The 15,146-nt window shown below is 46.4% G+C and overlaps 1 protein-coding gene across 4 annotated transcripts in view; it reads right to left on the bottom strand.

Moving 5' to 3' along the window:
• EPN2 (epsin 2) overlaps positions 1 to 15,146 on the bottom strand; it is a 99,447-nt gene that overhangs the window by 73,109 nt on the left and 11,192 nt on the right. The window contains exon 1 of one of the 4 annotated variants that reach the window (XM_063717839.1): positions 14,186 to 14,336. The exons of 2 other annotated variants lie outside the window; for them this stretch is intronic. The gene's annotated coding sequence lies outside the window, so the exon portion shown is untranslated. Of the gene's footprint in view, positions 1 to 14,185; positions 14,337 to 15,146 lie in introns of those variants that run through there. One more of the 4 variants, XM_054535116.2, reaches the window with a different exon arrangement.

Below are 15,146 nucleotides of genomic sequence, written 5' to 3'. Positions count from 1 at the left end.
CTTTCCTTCAGCCACCACAGGGATGACCATGCCAAGAAAAAGGGATGTTCTTCAGCACATTTATGCCTCACAAGGAAAACATAAGCCCAAGACCTCAGGAAGGCCAGGTCTGGTGACTCAGTGACTGCAGCCTCAGCTGCTGCTGGTCAAATGCACCAAGGTGACAGCTATAATTTACTGAGTGCCTACCATGTGCCAGGCACTGACCCAGGGGTTTCATGGCACTGATCTTGCCGCACTTTTGCAAGGGAGGCATTACACAAGAGAGAGGGTAACATACAGCAAATCACAGAACTGGGATGAAGCTCTCGGCCACAATGTCTCCTGTGAAACTCAGAAGTGCTCAATCCTAAACCTCCATTCTACTTATATTACTTCTATGTGGTTGCCCTTCTCTGTTCCAATATCATCATACCCATCTAAGACGCTCCTTGGAAGATGTGAGGTTTTTCTACCAACCAGCTTTCAAGGCCAACCCATGTAATTTCTATCCTGGAACTCCCTCCTTACTAGTGAACGCTTTCTGGAATGACTTGTCCAAACAAAACCACTCTCCTGGGCCCCAGGGATGTCCACTTCTCTTCTCTTCTACAGTACTGATTCTAGTCACCAAGTATTTCCAGTTCACCCACTTCTAGGCCTATGACAGAAGTGCATTTTCCCACCTCCTCTGAAGTTAGCCATGGCACTGCAATGAAATGACATAGAAATGATGTGTGTCACTCTCTGCTGAACAGTAAAAGGCAGGTGCCACATTCCCTGCGGTGGTGACAGTGGGTGCCTATGTCAGGATGGAGCCTCCTTATCTATCCAGAGACAGGAAAGCATGTCTACACAGAGACTCGTGTACCACGTTCACAGCTGTGTTACTCACGACTGCCAAAGACTGGAAACAACTTTGTCCAACTGATGAACAGATCAACAACATGTGATCTATCCATACAATGGAATATTATTCAGCCTTAAAAAGGAAGTTCTGGTCCATTCTATCATACGGATGAACCTTGACAACATTACACTGAATGGAAGAAGCCAAACACAAAAGCCCACATACTGTATGACTCCATTTATGTGGAATGTCCAGAACAGGTAAATCCATAGTGACAGAAAGCAGACTGATAGTTGCCAGGGGCTGGAGAGAATGGGAAGGGAAATGATTGCTTAATGGGTACAGGTTGCTTTTGGGGGTAATAAAATGTTCTAAAATAAGATTATGCTGATGGTGAACTTTATTGCATGGCAAATAAATTATGTATCAATAAAACTGTTTTTGTTTTGTTTTTTTTTTTGAGATGGAGTTTTAACGCTCCTGTTGCCCAGGCTGGAGTGCAATGGTGTGATCTCGGCTCACAGCAACCTCCGCCTCCTGGGTCCAAGCGATTCTCCTGCCTCAGCCTCTTGAGTAGCTGGGATTACAGGCATATGCCACTACACCCAGCTAATTTTGTATTTTTAGTAGAGACAGGGTTTCTCCATTGTTGGTCAGGCTGGTCTTGAACTCCCGACCTCAGGTGGTCCACCCGCCTTGGCCTCCCAAAGTGCTGGGATTACATGCATGAGCCACTGCACCTGGCCTGTTTTTTTTGAGACGGAGGCTTGCTCTGTCGCTCAGGCTGGAGTGCAGTGGCGCAATCTCAGCTCACTGCAACCTCCACCTCTTGGGTTCAAGCAATTCTCCTGCCTCAGCCTCCCAAGTAGCTGGGACTACAGGGATGCGCCACCATGCCTGGCTAATTTTTGTATTTTTAGTAGAGATGGGTTTCACCATGTTGGCCAGGCTGGTCTCAAACTCCTGACCTCAAGTGATACACCCACCTTGGCCTCCCAAAGTCCTGGGATTACCGGTGTGAGCCACCACTCCCAGCCAATAAAACTGTGAACAAAACAAAATAAGACAAAACGAAATAAGACAAAACAAAAGGCTTGTGCCACCATCGTCCTAGGTTCATGAGTGACTATGAGTGAAGTCTCCTGACTACATACACTGGACATGCAGCATGAAAATAAATGAGCCTCTGCTGTTAGGCCACTGAGGTGAGAGGGTTGGCTGTTCTCACATCATGTAGCCCATCCTGATACAGCTCAAACACATCCACGCTATCATAAGTTCATACCGAAAATGTGTCTAAGGCCAATTAACTTAAATCCTGGAAGGAAGCCAAAGGTGTGGTTCTGTCCCAAAGCCACTGTCCAAATCTTTAAACATAAGGAGATGGGGCAGAGGGAAGGGGAGGAATAGAATTATTTAAAGACTCTGCCTAGATCAGAATAATTCCTAGCCTGAAAAAAATTTGTAAGTCATAAGACAATGAACTAACCTTCCAAAAATATAAAAAACACCTTCAGAAATTGAGAAAAAATCAATAACCCAAGAGAAAAATCGAAGAACTGTCCACAGAAAACTATAAATGGTCCTTAAACATATGACAACATGATCAGCTCCTCTTTAGAAAAATACAAATTAAAACTATACTGAGATATTATTTACAAGCATCAGGCTGGCAAAACTCCAAGCATTTGACTACATCTTGTGTTGGCAAGTCAGTGGGGAATCAGGCATCAACACTGCCAGTGGGAGTGCAACATGGAACAAGCCCTGTAGAGGGCAACTAGGCAATATCTGTCAAAATTACAACTGTGTTTCCTCTTTGACTCAGCAATGTGCCTGCAGGATGCCACCCTGCAGGACCACTGCAATGTGGGAAACGATGTGCATGTGAGACAACTGTCACCAGCATGTCATGAAACAACAAGCTGGAAACAGCCAGGCGCCTTTCCTCAGGGGTGAGCACTCAAACAGGGACAACTTCACAGTACAACACAGCTGAAAGAGAATGACAACCATTCTCCATGCACTGATACGGAAAAATCTCTACAATAAGTTAAAAAAAGCACAAGGTGAAGAACAGTACACACAGAATGCTATCTTTCATTTACTGAAAAGGGAGAAATAATAATACACAATTTGTGTTTGTTGTACTTGCATTAAGAAAAACTAGAAGGGTATTCAAACCGCTACAGGTAGGTTATCAGGGAGGAGGGAGGACAGAGATGAGATCAGGAGTGAGGGGCAAAATTTCTTAAAATATATTTTAATATATTTTCATTTCAGAAATGTGACTGTATTACCTATTCAAAAGAGCATTTCATTAAAAAAAAAAAAAGTTCCATTCTCAAAAAAAGAAAAAATACCAGAGCCACATCAAAGCCTTTGGCCAAAAGGTCTCAGATGCCAGGGCCAAGAGCAACCCAGGAGTGACCACCAGCCCAGGTCCACCTGTGTCCTTCCGCCACCAACCCGTGTAAGAGCCCATTACCAAGACTTGTGAAGCTGGAGGGGAGGGACCCCGCACCCTCCCACGTCTGTCCCTTCCTTTCTGTGACTCTCTTCCAGGCCCCTCCAGCTTCACACTTGGAAGGCTGCAAATGGCCTTTAATGCTTCCCCCACTGTCAATGCCCCCATCCAGCCTGCCATCCACTCAGTCTGGGTTTCCTTCCTCCTGGCCCTCTCCCATGGGCTGCCCAAAGCATCGTGCACAAATCCAGCACAGCCCTGTGTCCCTCCCATCATAAGGTAGCAGATTCAAGAAGGGAAGAACCAGAGCTCCTGGCATCCACTTGTGCAGCAAGCCCTTCCTCAGCTTCTGCTTTCCTGCTACCTGCCAGGCACTGGGCTGGTGCTGAAGGATGGAGGTCAAACTGACATGGTTCCTGCCTGCAAAGAGCTCCAGTGGCACAGTCCACAGGGAGTGTGGAAACATGATAATCCTACAGTGGAAGTCTAAAGGGCACAGGACAGCAGACTGCGCTTTTAGGCCAGCCACGGAGTGTGCAAGGGGGCAGACGAGGTGGGTACACAACAGGCAAAGCACATTCCAAGTAAAATGAGGAAAAGCAAGTGAAGAAAGGCCACAGGCCAAAGCAGTAAGGCGGAATGCCCGTGGTAAAGATAAAGAAGTCCGTCCCTTCCTCCGGGCATTTAGGAGCGAGGGGTCGCTCTCTCAAGGCCCATCTGCGAACAAAGTCCCATCCACCTTGCTCTAGGCACCCTTGGCCTTTTCCCCGGAACTAGGCAAGCCTGGCCTTCATTTAATCAGGGAACAGGGAGAGTGTAAAAGAGAAAAAAAAAACTGCAAGCAAAGATCAAAAGTTTTGACCCCTAAAGACCCAATACTCGGCCGGGCGCTGTGGCTCATGCCTGTAAATCCAGCACTTTGGGAGGCCAAGGCGGGCAGATCACAAGGTCAGGAGATTGAGACCATCCTGGCTAACACGGTGAAACCCCGTCTCTACTAACAATACAAAAAATTAGCTGGGCGTGGTGGCGGGCGCCTGTAGTGCCAGCTACTCAGGAGGCTGAGGCAGGAGAATGGTGTGAACCCGGGAGGCGGAGCTTGCAGTGAGCTGAGATCATGCCACTGCACTCCAGCCTGGGTGACAGAGTGAGACTCCATCTCAAAAAAAAAAAAAAAAGACCCAACACTCAAAAGATGCCAGATCAATAAGCTACGACTCTCACATTTGACAAAAACAGCAGCAAAACCATGTTTCCCCATCACCAAAAGGAGAAACACCTGAAGCTAATGGATTCCAAATTGTATTTCCATAAGCCTTACAGGGCGGTTTTCAAAAAATCACAAATTTCCAAGACTTGATTCAGCAGCCGCTATGTTATATAATGAATTTTTTTCTTTTAAGGCAGATAACATTTGTTTCCCCATTCCAAATTATAAACTGATTTTTTTCTTCCAAATGGAAAAAAAATTCCTTCACAGTAGCCTTTTAATTCTATCAAATGGATTTCTTAAATATCCACCAGTTGGTAATATGATGTGGCACATACATACAGGGCCACACATGTGGCGGGCCGTCGGCTAGACTCATTGACACAGCGGTCTCACCCCTGTGGCTGCACTCTTGTGGGAAGGCTGGGGTTGGCTCTGTGACCAGTCAGGTGGGCCTAACACCACTGGGCAGGGAACCAGAGACCTTTCCCTGTGTGGGAACCCTGCTCACAGGGTCTCACAAACCGCGCTGTCCACATGCAGCATCGATGCCAAGGGCCCCCAGAAGGAAATTACTAGACACTGACTGGCTAGACCCACAGCCTGGACTAGCTCTCTAGGTTAAATCACAGTTAGCTGCTGAGTCTCAGGCAAACACATTTCCTGAGGAATTGGCCTGTTTTCCCTTCTGAAAACTCCTGAAAAGAGAGGCAATAAACTGTGTGGAAAGAATATGCTGACACCCACTGCCAATTTCCCATTGTCAATCCAACCCAACGTCACCAAACAGAGAAGAATTGCTCAGAAACAACCAAATAGCTGCCGACAGGAATGCGACTCTCACCCAGGAAGGCAGAGTCTTAAAAGACAGAATCAAAGCACGCTGGCATTGGGAAGGACCTGGCGACCACTTAATCCCACTCTCTCATTTGTATCATAGATGGGGAGACTGAAGCCCAGAGAGCAGTAAGTGTCTCTGCCCCATTCTGGAAGCCTCTGAAGTGCACACAGGGCTAGCAGTTTTTGGTCCCATTGTCCAGCACTGAAATCATCTTCCTCACCAGACCAATTTTCTCCTCCACAATGTCTCAGCATCAGCATCAGCACCAGCACCAGCAGCCACCTGAGTCAGTGTTTATTCCTCTTCCCTCACCCACATCTAACTGGTTAACACGCCCTATAAGTCCAGCAAAGCCTCTCCCCTACTAGACAGCTCCCTCCTGGCCTCCCAAACCTCTGACGGGCTGCGGGACACCTACCACCTGGAACATGGGACACTGGGACCAAAAGCTTCCTTGAATAGAAAACAAATCACAGGCGGCAGCTGACCTCTTCCCAGTATAGCCAGTCAAGGGAAAGCTCTGAGCCATCCCATGATGGCTACAAAGGCCATAAAGACCTCTGAGGATTAAACAAACACAATCTACCTAGAGAAAACAAACCGGGCTGGGTGTGCTGGCTCACACCTGTAATCCCAGCACTTTGGGAGGCCAAGGCGGGTGGATCACCTGAACCCAGCCTGGCCAACATGCAAAACCCTGTCTCTACTAAAAATACAAAACATTAGCCAGGCATGGTGGCACATGCCTGTAGTCCCAGCTACTCGGGAGGTGGAGGCAGGAGAATCACTTGAACCCGGGAGGCGGCGGTTGCAGTGAGCCAAGATGGCGCCATTGCATTCCAGCCTGGGTGACAGCGAGACTCCCTGTTTAAAAAAAAAGAGAGAGAGAAAATAAATCAAAATATTAACAGTGATTACAGAACAAACTAGGACTTGACGTATAGGTCCTAAGGCTATAGGTCAAGGTCTAGTTTGGTCCATCCTACTTAGGCATACTTGCCGAATTTTCTCTGATGACCATTAAAACAGGCATTCCAAACAATCTCCATGGGACCTAGTACAAAAAAGAAACACAGCCTACAAACACCATGTTGCATATATTCTGTTTTGGTAGACCTGACTTTTACACAGTCTTTGGAAACTACTGATTATCAGAGGGCAAAGCCAAAGAAAGGGGGAAAAGCAAGATTTTTGTTCAAAGACAAAATAGCTAAATGAAAATCTAGGGTGTTTTTTGGAGGGGGAAGGGAGAAATTAGGGTTTCATTTGCTTAAAGAAACATTTTTCTTCAAATGTTAAAACCTACCCAACACTTTGCAGTCAGATTACATAGTAATTTCTTGTGCGACTTGCTATTTTCTTCTCCCAATAAAATATATTCTTTTAAATCAAGAAAGTCTGTGTTTTCTTTTGTAATTTCTTGTTTCTCTTTAAAGCAGGGACAGTGGGAATTTTTTTCTTTTTTAAAGCACAGGAAGGACCAGATTAGTTGCAAAGACCATGTTTTAAATGTTCTCTTTATTTGTCAAGTCTCTGCAATCACATTACACAGCAAATGGTATTAAGCACAAATCAGGCTCCAAGTGTGGGACTTGGGTCCTGAAAGGCCCAGAAGACCCTGTTACAAAGCTGTGCCACCATTAGACAGGCCTACGGACTTCACAGCTAAATTTTAAGTCACTCAGCTCCAGGAGCTGAGTCTCTCTCCTGTGGTTCTAGACAAGGAGAGGAGCCCCTCAGAGCTTTCCCACTGGGTGCCACCAGCCGAAAACCACTGGACGCTGTATAATCCCCTTTACGAGGCTTCTCTGAGCTCATACCGCTGGCCTTTGGGCCCGCTATCCTCCCAGACTCCATCCTTTTTGATTACTTATCCCTGCCTTGATGCTAAAAAGACATGAAATGGCCTAAAGCAGCAGTTCTCAAACCTGGCCACACATCCAAATTTTTAAGGAACTTTTTTTTTTTTTTTTTGAGACAGGGTCCTGCTATGTTGCCCAGACTGGCCTCAAACTTCTGGTCTCAAGCAATTCTCCCCTCTCAGCCTCCTGAGTAGCTGGGATAATGGGTGCAAGCCATCACGTCCAGCTTTTGGAGAATTTTGGAAACATTTTTGCTCAGGCCCCATCCCAGAACAATTAAAACAGGAGGGATTGGGGCCGGGCGCGGTGGCTCACGCCTGTAATCCCAGCACTTTGGGAGCCCGAGGCGGGCAAATCACGAGGTCAGGAGATAGCGACCATCCTGGCTAACACGGTGAAACCCCGTCTCTACTAAAAATACAAAAAATTAGCCGGGCGTGGTGGCGGGCACCTGTACTCCCAGCTACTTGGGAGGCTGAGGCAGGAGAATGGTATGAACCCGGGAGGCAGAGCTTGCAGTGAGCTGAGATCACGCCCCTGCACTCCAGCCTAGGTAACAGACCAAGACTCCGTCTCAAAAAAAATAAAATAAATAAAAGATAAAAAACAGGAGGGATTGGGTTTGGTGGCTCATGTCTGTAATACCAACAGTTTGGGGGGCCGAGACAGAAGGATCGCTTAAAGCTAGGAGTTCAAGATCAGCCTGGGCAACAAAATGAGACTCTGTCTCTACAAATAAATAAATAATTAGCCACATGTGGTTGAATATGCCTGTAATCCCAACTACTCAGGAGGCTGAGGAGGGAAGACTGTTTGAGCCCAGGAGCTGGAGGCTGCAGTGAGCTATGAGTGAGCCACCACACTCCAGCTGGGCAACAGAGCAAGACTCTGTCTCAAAAAAAATCAATCCAGTCTATCAAACATAAGGGATGGGGGCCAAGCACTGGCACTTTAAAAAAAAAAAAAAACTCTCCCTAGAGGATGCTGATTAAGGTACAGTCAAAGTTGAGACTCACTGGGTTAAAGAAATCCAGAGAACATAAGAAATAAATAAATAAAGTAAATGAAGAAACTCAAGCAATAAGGAAACAGAGGGTGGAGGAGTTGAGCCAGAATGCCAGGTTAGAACCCAAAGTGCAGGTCACATTACAGCTGGGAAATGATGGCTCTGAACTGAGCTTCCTAGTGGCCAGAGAATTCACACTGTCCACAAGATAAAAAACAAACCAGATTCACTAGAGAAGATTCTCCTTGGCCTGGGACCTGAGATAAATGCCTCCCTCGCACCCTCCAAAAGAAGACATACAGCATGATGCGGCAGAGTATGCACCCCAACGCTGTGACCACATCCACCAAAGACGTGACACAGGTCACTTCTTACTGCATCTCTCAAAGCACAGTTCCACAGAAGTAGCCCTTGCGAAGGATGCCCACCAGTCAGCACTTGGCCACTCATTAGAGGCTGCCCTCTAACTCCTAGCTGGAAACAAACTCTTAGCTGAAACCAATGCCCTGCACATGAAACATACCACCAAATCCACTTCACTTTCCACATTGACAACCACGCCGTCAGGACAATGCAAACTAAGACAAAGGCACAGACTCTTTGCCTATGTCACTGAGGTACATAAACAAAGACACTGACTTAGTATCCAGGAAAACAAGCTCCTTTGTCAATGAGTCTCATGAAAACAGAAGTCTGTCCCTGTAACTCAGGAGTGGGGCAAAGTCCCAGAGGCTGTTGATCACCCACCTCCATTCCAGTGCTCAGAAAGGCCACTACTCATCCTCAAACCTGGAGCAGTGCCCTCTCAAGACCAAGAAGGGTGGGGTTTGCCCATCAGACTACCAATCTGTTAAGCAGGACTAATGGTCACCAGAAACAATCAGAAGAGGCCTCTAAGTCCCTTATGTACTAACATTATACATAGTACAGTTTTCTGGGTTTTTTAATAATTTTTATTTTTTTTTTGAGAGACAGTCTCGCTCTGTCCCCCAGGATGGAGTGCAGTGGTGCGATCTCAGCTCACTGCAACCTCCGCCTCCTGGGTTCGAGGGATTCTCCTGCCTCAGCCTCCCGAGTAGCTGGGATTACAAGCGTGCATCACCACGCCGGGCTAATTTTTGTATTTTTAGTAGAGACAGGTTTTCACCATGTTGGCTAGGCTGGTCTGGAACTCCTGACCTCAAGTAATCCACCGGCCTTGGCCTCCCAAAGTACTGGGATTACAGGTGTGACCTCTGTTACATTTATTATACTTCAGTTAAAAGTTCTCCTTCCTTCCTGCCTGCCTTCCTTCCCTTTCGTTTTTCCTTTCCTTCCCTCCCTCCCTTTCTTTTTTTCTTTCTTTCTCTTTCTCTCTCTCTTTCTCTTTAGACAGATTCTTGCTCTGTCACCCAGGCTGGAGTAAGGTGGCGTGATCATGGCTCACTGCTACCTCCGCCTCCTGGGTTCAAGTGATTCTCCCGCCTCAGCTTCCTGAGTATCTGGGACCACAGGTGTGTACCACCACACCTGGCTAATTTTGTATTTTCAGTAGAGACAGGGTTTTCACCATGTTGGCCAAGCTGGTCTCAAACTCCTGACCTCAAGTGATCCTGCCTCAGTCTCCCAAAGTGCTGGTATTACATGTATGAGCCACCACGACTGACTGTTATAAGTTCTTTCAAAATGTGTTTATTGCAATAAATAGAGTCAAGAGCAGATCACTGTCCTGCCCTCTCACATGTGACATTTTCTTTTTGATCCAGGCAGCACATCACCATATTTCAAATTAAGCAATGACAAGTTAAATTAAAATGGCAACTATTGGCCAGGCACAGTGGCTCACACCTATAATCCCAGCACTGAGGGAGGCTGAGGCAGGGGGATCACCTGAACCTAGAAGTTCAAGACCAGCCTGGGCAACACTGAAACATTGTCTCTACAAAAAATACAACAATTAGCCAGGCCTGTAGCCCCAGCTACTCAGGAGGCTGAGGTGGGAAGATCCCTTGAGCCCAGGAAGTCAAGGCTGCAGTGAGCCATGGTCACACCACTGCACTCCAGCCTGGGTGGCAGAGTGAGACCCTGTATCAAAAAAAAAAAAAAAAAAAAGCAACTATTTACAACAGCAAAATGTGGAAACAACCCAAGTGTCTACCACTAAATAAATAAATTGTGGTATATCCATACAATGGAATATTATTTGGTCATAAAAAGGAATCAAGTTTGGATCCATGCTACAACATGGATGAACTTGGAAAACATGCTAGGTGAAGGAAGCCAATACAAAAAGCCAGATATTGTATAACTGCATTTATATGAAAGGTCCAGAATAGGCAAACCCCATAGAGACAGACAGTAGGTTAACAGATACCAGGGGCTGGGGAAATTGAGGAGCAACTACCTAATGAGTATGGATTTTCTTTTGGAGTGATGAAAAAGTTCTGAAACTAGATAGTGGCACAACACTATAAATGTACCACATGCCACAGAATTGTTCACTTTTAAATCCTTAGCATGGTGACTGGGTGTGGTGGCTCATGCCTATAATCCCAGCACTTTGGGAGGCCAAGACAGGCAGATCTCTTGCACTCAGGAGTTCAAGACCAGTCTGGAGCTGGGCAACATGGTGAAACCCCATCTCTACAAAAAATACAAAAAATTAGCCGGCGATGGTGACATGCACCTGTAGCCCCAGCTGCTCAGGAGGCTGAGGTAGGAGGACGGCTTGAGCCCAGGAGGCGGAGGGTGCAGTGAGCAGAGATCACGCCACTGTACTCCAGCCTGGCCGCCAGAGTGAGACCCTATCTCAGTCGATCAATCAAGATTTTATGTAAATATAATCATTATTCCATAATTTTAAAAAATCAGCTTCAAACACAGAAATATGAAAATCACAATTAGGAAGGCTGGTGGTCAGTCTTCACTTAAAAATAAGTATATAAAGAGTCCATTATCTGTTAGAGATATGTATTGAAGCATTTGCCAATAAAGTGAATACTGGGATTTGCTTTAAAATCATCTGAGATAGGGGGAGCCTAGAATTAACTGTTGAAGCTAAGTGATGGGAGTTCACTAAACTATTCTATTTTTCTGTTTGAAATCCTCCATCATGAAATGTTTCATTTTGTTTTTAAGTAAGTTTCCAAAGATCTTTATCATGTTAATATACTCTGTAGATAAAATGACAGGCTGCCCTTAAGCTGTCAAACTCTGGTGGCTCAACCAGGTATGCTCCACACTGAGCCCAACAGTGTAGACTCACTCAATGCAGGCCCCTTCACAGAAGGCACACAAAAGGCCCCTCAGAAAACAATCAGAGCCCCAGTTCAGACCACCAGGCAGCAGTGCAAGGAGCTGTGTGGCCTAGTCTCTCTCACATTAGGTATCCCTAATGTGAAAATCCAAAATCCAAAATGTTCCAAAATCAGAAACTTCTTGAGCAGCAACATGATACCACAAGTGGAAAACTCCACACCTGACTTCATGCAACGGGTCACAATCAAAACGCAGTCAAATCTTTGTTTTGTACACAAACTTATTTAAAATACTATATAAAATTATCTTCAAGCTATGGGTGTAAGGTATACACAAAACATAAATGAATTTCACGTTTAGATTTGGGTTCCATCCCCAAGATATCTCATTATGCATTGCAAACACTCCAAAATCCAAAAAAGTTCTACTATCTAAAACATTTCTAGTCCCAAGCAGTTCAGACAAGGGATACTCAACTTGTATGATATGCAAGCTTCCAAGTTGCCTGCTCAAAACTCAACTACCTGGCCAGGTGCAGTGGCTCACGCCTGTAATCCCGGCACTTTGGGAAGCCAAGGTGGGCAGATCACCTGAGGTCAGGAGTTCAAAACCAGCCTGGCCAATATGGTGAAACTGTGTCTCTACTAAAAATACAAAAATTAGTCAGGAGTGGTGGCGTGCACCTCTAATCCCAGCTACTCAGGAGGCTGAGGCAAGAGGATCGCTTGAACCTGGGAGGCAGAGGTTGCAGTGAGCTGAGATTACACCACTGCACTTCTCAAAAAAAAAAATTCAACTACAAGCTGGGGGTCCAGGTGATGTCTGCAAACTCAGGGATCTTCCACTGAAACGCTTTTAACAGAGCCCCACAAACAACCCCACCCAACACACAATGCAAACAGAGCTCACCTCCAGGCTTGGGAGCTGAAGGAAGCAAGATCCTGCCTCTCCAGATGCAGTAAGAAGCTGACACTGTGATTTCCTATCCATTTGTTTCCCCTATCCCTCTTCTACAACTAGAGGTAGGGCAGCAGTCCCCATGGTGTTCCCAATGTCTAGGAGAATGCAAGGCACACAGATGTTCAACTACATGCTTGTTGTGTGATCCTGGTTTTTAATGGATATTGCTCTAAAGGTACATTATAAAGACTTGCTTTTCACAAACACCAATGCAAGACATAAAAGGGAATGCATCAGAATGTACTAGTGTTGGGTGCCAGAAAAGGAGGGGACAAGAGACAAGGAATCATGGCACAAACAATCCCACCTAAAATAGCACCAGAGATGCTGCGGAATGTAGAGCCCTGGGTCAGAGAGAGAAGGGCACAGAGAGGAGGAGGGACAGTGTGTGCCAGGCAGAGGCAGAAGAGGCTTCAGGGAAAGGGTATAGAGGCAGTAAGTGAGGGGGGAGGTGCAGGGGGGCAAGTAGCAGGGTATGAACAGAGAGAGAGGCAGACAAACTCAGCCACCCTGCGTTGGGGATTCTGCCCTGACTGGACTCTGTGTAAGCCCGTGTCCCCAGAGCAGGGACCAGACAACCACGGGAAATAAGCAGGCACCATGCGGAGGGTGGAAGTCTGTGGAGAACTGGCACCCGCAAACCCCAACTAGAGATGGCGCCGACACTGGCTCTGACCCACTGTTGCCAGGCAACAGTACAGGCCCCAGGCTGCCAAGTGTTCTGATTTGTCAATGAAGCTGCAAGACTAGGAGGCTATGTAAGATCTCCTGTTTTTAATGTTGGCAACTATGACCAGCAAATAGTGGCCTCCCAAAGATAACCACATCTTAATCTCAGAACCTGTGAATATGTTAGGTTTTGTGGCAAAGGAGAATTAAGGTAGCAGTTAGAATTTAAGTTTCTAGGCAGGGCACAGTGGTTCACGCCTGTGATCCCAGCACTTTGGGAGGCTGATACAGGCAGATCACTTGAGGTTAGGAGTTTGAGACCAGCCTGGCCAACACGGTGAAACCCTATCTCTATTAAAAAATACAAAAATTAGCCGGGCATGGTGGTGCACACCTGTAATCCCAGCTATTCAGGAGGCTGAGGCAGGAGAATCCCTTGAACCCGGGAGGCAGAGGTTGCAGTGCACCGAGATGGCATCACTGCACTCCAGCCTAGGAGACAGAGCGAGCCTCCGTCTAAAAAAAAAAAAGAATTTAAGTTTCTAATCAGCTGACTTTAAAACACAGTATCCTGGATTATTCAGTGTGCCCAATGTAATCACAAGGATCCTTAAAAGTGGAAGTGGGAGGCTGAAGAGTCAGGGTCAGAGAGAAACCACGTGGGAAAGAGTGGAAAACCGCAGCTGGCTTTAAAGATGGAAGGAGCACGAGCCAAGGAACACAGAAGGCCTCAAGAAGTTGGAAAGGCAGAGAAAACGGGTTCCCCCCGAGAGCCTCCAGCAGGAACCAGCTCTAACTACACCATGACCTCAGCCCATTAAGACCTGTGTCGGACTTCCCGCCTATACAACTGTGTTGTTTTAAGCCACTGCATTTGTGGCAGTTTGTCACAGCAGCCATAGGAAACTGACAGAGCAAGCAATTTTAATGTTTAGAAAGAGGCACAAACAAAACACATCTGTGAGCTCAATCCACCTAAGGACCACTTTTCTAGTCCAGACTGGGCAGAGTCAAGGGCAAGGACCATTTCCTGGGTGCCCAGCACAGAGCCTAGCACACAGCAGCTCTCTGACATTCACCCCAAGTTAACGCAAGGTCCCTTACCTTTACCACATGGTCATAAAATTATCCAGGGATTTCTGGAAAACAGAGCTGCTTAACTGAAAGGAGTTCTATTCCCAAGAGACTGTTTAATCACATAGACATTACCCAGATGCCTTGGGAAACTGGCCTGGAGTAGAGGAGGGAACATCCATCTCACTGCAAACAGAAAAAAGTGAGGGCTCTTCAGGTCCTCTGGAAGAAATCTCCAATCTCTCCCTCCCAGCCACCCTCAGGATACCAGCTTGCTCACTGCAGCTCCAGATAACTTCAGTTGTTCTTCAACAGCAGAGGAACACTTCTCAAGTGGGCTCTTTTTAGCTCCCCACTTTCACCAGCACAGAGATGCTCTGATTAGAGGTGGGGTGGAAGGCCCACAGTCCTGCCCACTCACCACCAAAAGGCTATGTGAAAACCACAGCCCATGAGTCAAACCTCACCAAGCTCACCTGTCCTGCCTGGACAGTCTGGTCAGCAGGCAGCTGGGCCTCTGCCACATGTCCAGCTCTTCCTCCTCTGCACCCTCCTTGCTCAGCTCAGGCCTCTGCATAATGCAACTCCCTCGGCCAGGAATCCTCTCATCTCTGTCCCTGAGAACTCCCACTTTTCCTTCAAGACTCAACTTACATACTATTTCCTCGAAGCCTTCTCTGGTTCCCAGGTTCCATTCTAGTGTTTGACACCACTTTCTAAACTTCCCTCCCCCAGCTATCTCCCAAAGCTAATATTACTTGTTACTGAGGCAAGAGCCACCATCTGCAGACCAAAAACTATTTTGAAATGTAAGAGGAACTTAAATTTTATTCACTCACACGTTCCCAGCCAACAGCACATAATACATATGTGCTCAATAAGCATTAAGTAAAGAATAAATGAAGTGGACTATAAACTCATTTTTTGACTGAAATACCACATATTACAATGACACTGTGACATGCATTAACTGTACCATGTAAAATCTCAC

Source organism: Pongo abelii, chromosome 19 (genome assembly GCF_028885655.2).
Source record: "Pongo abelii isolate AG06213 chromosome 19, NHGRI_mPonAbe1-v2.0_pri, whole genome shotgun sequence".
NCBI classification, from domain to species: Eukaryota; Metazoa; Chordata; class Mammalia; order Primates; family Hominidae; genus Pongo; species Pongo abelii.
This window is presented reverse-complemented; position numbering and strand designations above follow the sequence as displayed.